The sequence below is a fragment of the Marmota monax genome, unplaced genomic scaffold (assembly GCF_021218885.2).
Source record: "Marmota monax isolate L192 unplaced genomic scaffold, Marmota_monax_Labrador192_F-V1.1 WCK01_AAM20220418_F8-fsc00008, whole genome shotgun sequence".
Taxonomy (NCBI): domain Eukaryota; kingdom Metazoa; phylum Chordata; class Mammalia; order Rodentia; family Sciuridae; genus Marmota; species Marmota monax.
Window position 1 is genome coordinate 8,795,080 of NW_026694432.1, and position 6,000 is coordinate 8,801,079.

The window sequence follows — 6,000 nt, forward strand, 5'->3', positions numbered from 1 at the left end:
TATCTGAGGCAGACTAACTTTATAAAGAAAAGGGGTCTATTTAACTCACAATCCTGGAAGTTCGAAGGCATCACACCAGTATCAACTTGGCTCTGGTGAGGGCTTCATGGAATATTGCATCTCAACTGCAGGAATGTGAGCAAGAGAAAAATCCACAACTCAAAACAGGAAGCAAGAGAGGCTGGGTGGAGCCAGGCTCAGGCTCGATAACAACCCTCTTTTGATAACCACCCCTGTCTGCGAACACGCCCCCAATTAACCTTAAGAGCTCTCATTAGGCCTTACCTCTCAAAGGTTCCACCCCATCTCCCAGGACTGCCTCCCGGGGACAAAGCCTCCAACACATGAATCTTTGGGAGACACATTCCACATACCCAAACATGGCAAGAGCACTCCACAGGGCAGTGTTCCAATCACCAGACCAAGATCTGGCTGGACAGTCTCCAAAGATGGCTCCCCGACAAGCCATGCCTTCCAGTATCCAGGCCCTTGGGAATCCTCTCCCCTACTGCATCTGGGCTGACCCTATGTAACCAAGAAAATGCATTAGAAGTGAAACCCATGACTTCTGAGGCTAAGTCAGAAGAAGCCAAAGAAATTCTCTGTTGGTTCTTTAGCAGGCTTGCTCAGGAGAAGTCAGCTGTCTTGTGTAAGTTCAACTAAGCCCTGTAGGTGGCCCTGGACAGAAGCTGCACGGAGATCCAGGCCCAGATGTGCCAACCATTCCACCCAGGCAGCAGGCATGTGAATGGGGAATGTCTGTCCAGTCCAGCCTTCAGATGGTCCCAGCCACTTCTGACTGCAACCCAACCAGAGTCCATGAGGTGGGAAACTGCCCGTCGGAGTTGACCTCCTAGGAGTTAATAATACAGTGTTGTTCCAAGTCACTAGGTTTGGGAGGGGTTTGTTATGCGGCGATAGGTCACTGGAACATGGAGGATGCCCAGGCTTGGGGGATGCTGCCTTGGAGAGGTGGAGGATCATCCTTGAGACTGGAAACGAGGCAGGGGGCTGCTGGTTGTTGTCACGTTCCTCCTTTTTTCCTTCTACATTCAAACTCCCCATCCTTACGCTGTCGGTGCCAGAATCGTGGGTGGCTACAAGAAAACGGAGACTGGCAAGAAACAGGAACTGGGAAAGTCAAAGCAGATGCCAGGCCCAGGAATGAGCCCAACTCTAGCAAAATAGGAACAGTAATTCCTTCATGTTCACAGTGCTTTACAGTTTCTAAAGCACCCCAAAATGTGTTCTCTAATGTCACCTCGTATCAGCCAGGTGAGGGGGACATTGCTGCACCCACTTAACTGGAAAAAGAAACAGGCTGAGGGAAGTTTGGTTTTGTGGAGAGCATAGTCCTGGTGTGCCTCAGGCTGGGAGGAAAGAGAGGAATAGGACAGATTCGGACCTGGCCTGGGATGGGGACTGGAGCAAAGGCAAAGCCCAGGCTTTGTACTGCGGATCTACAGACAAAAGACTGCTTCTTACACGCCTCGTCCCCTTGACTCTTCCTGTGACCCCGTAAGGCGGATGCTCTTAGCACCCTTATTTTGCTCCAGATCTCTGGCCCCAGTGCTGAACCACACCAGCCCACCTGTCTTCAGGGTGTCATTACTGATCTCCTGGACACGGCTCCCATGGCTGGAACCTAATGCCTGCAGGAGAGCACAGGGTCCTGGCTGGCCTCCTTACCCCTCCTGGGCACACAGCTACCCTTGCTGCCCTTGAGCCCGTAATAGTCATGCTGTTTCTGTGCTCAGAAATCCCCAGGGGCCTCTGACAGGCCACACTCTTCATCAGTCCCCCAGCCACAGTCCCTGCCCAAAGCTTAGGACCCAGCTGACCCTCGTTGTGGGGATTCATTCATTCACACATTCAGTGGATATTCATTAAATGCCGATTGTGTGCCAAGCACTGTTTCGGGTGTCAGCACAGTGTCCAGATGATAGACATTCTTCTTGACCTCAAGGAGCCTGCTGTGGGTCTGGAGTGTCCCCCAGTCTCACGTGTCCCCAGTGCAGCAATGACCAGAGGTGGGGCTTGGGGAAGGGATGGATGATCAGGGTTCTGGCCGGAGGGACTGCTGGGAGGTGGGGCCTAGCGGCAGGAAGCAGGCCACTGGGGCACCCCTGGAGGCATGGCCTTCTCCTGCAGGCCCTGTGGGTCCTTTTGTTCTCTCTGCTCCTGGCAGCTTTCATGAGTACAGCTCTCTCTGCCACACCCTTCACCGGGATGCTCTGCCTCACCTCAGAACCAAAGGGACAGAGCTAGCTGACCATGGACTGAGGCCTATGAACCATGAACCCAGTTAAACTTTTCCTCCCTGAGTTGTTTTTGTTCGGTATTTTGGCCACAGTGATATAAAGCTGACTAACAGCCTGGAGTCCAGCAGGGTATATAGACAACAAGTAATTATAAGTTCCCTAAAGACGACTAAAGAGATTTGTGGAGAGCTATGGGAATATAATGCAGAATGAATGAAAGGAGGTAGGGAATGATGGGGGAACACTGAGGGAGGGGGAAGGCAGCATGAGCAAGGGCCCTGAGGCAGAAAGGACAACTGCACGTGCAGCAGACGGAGGAGCTCCAGATGAAGCTTGAGAAGCAGAGACTAGATCATGTGGGGCTTTTCAGGTCTAATGAGGGATTTTGGTCCTGAAGTGGGCATGGGAGGTGTTGGGACAGGAACAGCAATGAGAACTTTTTATTGGTAATTTGACCTGTCTGCTGACTCCGTGTGGGTACCAGGCTTCACCTTGGATGACTAGATCCTAGATTTGGTCTCCCAGAGCACAATGCTTGCCAGCATTCTGTCCTACAGCAGCTCCACGCTACCTCTGCTCCCCTCTGGCACTGGGGGAGGTCTGACGGAGTGGAGATAATGCACTGTCGACCCAGGATCCGCTCCTATCCGGGACCTGTGCTTCAGGGCAGCTGGCCACAGGCCCACCCAAAACCCCAGCTCCATGGACGGATCCTAAATGCATGAAGCAGTATTGTCATCCCATTCCCCTTGCCAGTGATTGATTTAGGTACAGGCATGTGGGGAGGAGCCTGATGGGAGGGGGACTTCTGAGAAAGACACCTCACTCAGAGACAGCTAGAAGGAGAATATCTTTTCTTCTACTGGACATTGTGGTATCTGAGTGGGATATCTGGATCTGGGCAGCCCTTTTGTGACTAGAAAGGAAGCCAGCCTAATGACAAAGTTAACTCACTCAGTTTAGCAGCAAAAGACAGCAAGAACATTGCTCTTTGATGACAGCATTGAGCCACTGTATAGAAGCTCTTCCTTCCTCTTGAGGGAGTTCCTGTCATGTGAGATAATGCCTTTTCTTATCACTAAGGCCACTGAATAGGAGCTCTTCTGCTACTAGTATCTAAAACATGACGTATGTCCCTCAGGTGCTCCCTGCTCACCACCTGTGCCCCTGAGGCTGTCCCCATCCTTGTACACCTGTGTAGACCACAATCTGAGATTTCTGAGACAGCACTCCTCTGACCTGCCAGAACCTTGTTAGTGCTCTGCTGTGGCACCAAAGTCCCCTGTCCCTCATCCCTTAGCACTCTAGTGTTAGGTCTTCTACCACATCTGGGACCTCAGATCCCTCAATGTGACTTGCATTGCATTCAGGTCCTTGGAACTGGGGATAAACAGGCTCTGCCCAAGTCCTGGGTGCTCTCCAGCTGGACCACCCTTTTTCTGGCCACCTGGCTTATTCAGCAAAAGATCAGACAGATGCTGTCCCCCCTGTTGAGACTAGCGGGGGGGGGGGGGGGAGGGCTGTGACCAGAAAACAGAGTCCAGGTCAGCGCTGGGGGGGATCAAGAGCAATGAAGAAGGGAAAGCAGAGACTGGTTGAGAGCCCAGACCTGGAGGCCGACCAGGGAGGAAGCCAGCGTGCAGAAGAGGAGCAGTGCAGAGGGGACATGCTGGGGACACCAACTCCGCTTCCCCTCCCATCAGCCCCGCCCAAGGTCTCCTGTAGTTTTCAAAGTTCTTTCAGTAAAGTCCTTGGACTTTCCCTGTTATAGTGCTTTAGATTTTGACTCCAAATCAGCTCAATTCAACACCTACTCCTGGGCAAGGTACTAGAAATGCCTTGAAGAATTGCCTGGCCTTGGCTTCTAAGATTATGCCATCAAAATAGCTTGCTGTCCCTGCCCTGAGTCCTTCCGACTCTGTCCCTATCCCCAGTCCTCACTGCTACAACCAGAGCATTCTTCTCTCCCTTCGACAGTCTCCTTTCTTGTGATTTCCCTGAATCTTTACCTCTGCCAGGGAATTTTTGCTGCCTTTCACCAATTGGTGCACTTTATGCCATTTCAGCAACCCTTGGAAATTTCCTACTGAATTCTGTCCAGCTAGGATTAGCACAGCATGTGTCCTTTCCGGCTTCAGAGGGGTGTGTGTGTGTGTGTGTGTGTGTGTGTTTGCCTCATTCCTGCCAAACACCACTTTCCCCAGTGCATTGTCATCTGGACAAACGTAGAAGGCAGCTGAGTCCAGGCCCTCCTGCCCCAGGCTCCCTGCTGAATCCCTGTCCCTCTTTTCTAGATATGTCCCCTTGATGTTCTTCCCAGACCTCAGATTCATCATGCCCCAAACCTTCATTCCAACCTTCTCTTCCTCCTCAGTCCCCATTCTGGATTATAACCACATCAGCCACCCAGACATATGGCCTCAAGGCCCCCAAATTGTCCCCAACAGACACATGCAAACTGCTGTCCAGCCACACACAAAACCCATAGACTCCACAGCTCCACAGATCGTCACCCATGTACAGCCACACCAGCCACAAAACACACAACTCGCAGCCCATGATCAATTCAGAGGCCTGGCTGGTCACATAGAAATGAAATCAGAGCCACACGGAGAGGCAAGCCGGAGCCCACCCTCCAGTGGAGTCGTGCGGGAAGATAGATACACGAGCACACTCACACACGCGGTCCTGGGTGCCACGCTTTGCACCAGCAGCGCTCTGGGGAAATAAAACAGCGTAAAGTCCAATCATCCTGAACCCAGACCCAGGACCCCAGTCCATCAATCCTGCCCGGGGAGGCGGTGGGTGTTGCCTTTCCCCTGTCCTTGACAGCCCCATGATTTGTGGCTGCTCCGTGGGCCCTCGTGCCATAATTCACCCTCAGTGCCCGTGGTCTGAATGCCCAGCCTGGCATTTTGCCTGCCTCAGACTCCAGGCCTGTCCTTCTGGTCCCAGAACCAAGCTGTGTCCGGGAGCTGAGGATGGCAGTGGCCCTGGAGTCCTTGCATAAGGACCGTCCACATGCAAGACTGTAGAGAGAACCTGAGATGCCCCACCACCCCCACAATCTTCCAGGACCCCTGTACTGACACTTGGCCAGGGAACACCAGGCGGAACCCTCCCTGTGTCTGGACCACAGTTAACCTAAGCTGCCTTAAACACAGCAGCCAAGAGGACCCTGCGGCCTGAGCCTGGGGATAGACCTTACCGGTGAGAACTCAGGCTTCCTCCTGCACCACCACAGAGGCTTTGTTCCCTTTCCCATCGCCACCAGGCACACAGGCCGCGGTGGCTCCCGGGCTCCTTCCTGAGGAAGGAAGTTTCCCAAGCCCTCCTGGGCTCATTGTGAAGGTGCAACAGCGTCTTGAGGAAGACAGGATGGGTTGCTCCTACGCTGCTGTGGCAGGATGCGGAGTCCCAGTGAGTGGGGAGCCTGGAGTGATGATGAGTGAGCTTAGGACAGAGATCCAAACTCACAAGGCCACTTGCTCTGGACTCCTAAACAAGAAGGACAGACCTTCTTCTTAATTGCTGACAGCCAGGAACAAGGGTGTCAAGAGCCTGCAGAGCTTGCTGGAAGGGGCTTCAATAAAATACCAGGTCTGACTCAGTCCCCCTAATATTCCGCCTCTGCCCTTTGAGGACCACAGTGAGGAGGGAATCCCCAGGGATTGATTACTCACAACTAGCCACAAGCAGACCCTGGGGAATCCCATCCCGAACCACTCGTTTGACCTAA

The 6,000-nt window shown here is 53.0% G+C and overlaps 1 long non-coding RNA gene across 1 annotated transcript in view; it reads right to left on the reverse strand.

The window, feature by feature from the left end:
• Positions 1–5,569, reverse strand: part of LOC124109698 (uncharacterized) — a 62,483-nt gene extending 56,914 nt beyond the window's left edge. The window contains exon 1 of the long non-coding RNA XR_006857075.2: positions 5,470–5,569. This is a non-coding gene — a long non-coding RNA (uncharacterized LOC124109698). The remainder of the gene's footprint in view (positions 1–5,469) is intronic.
• Positions 5,570–6,000: the final 431 nt, after the last annotated feature.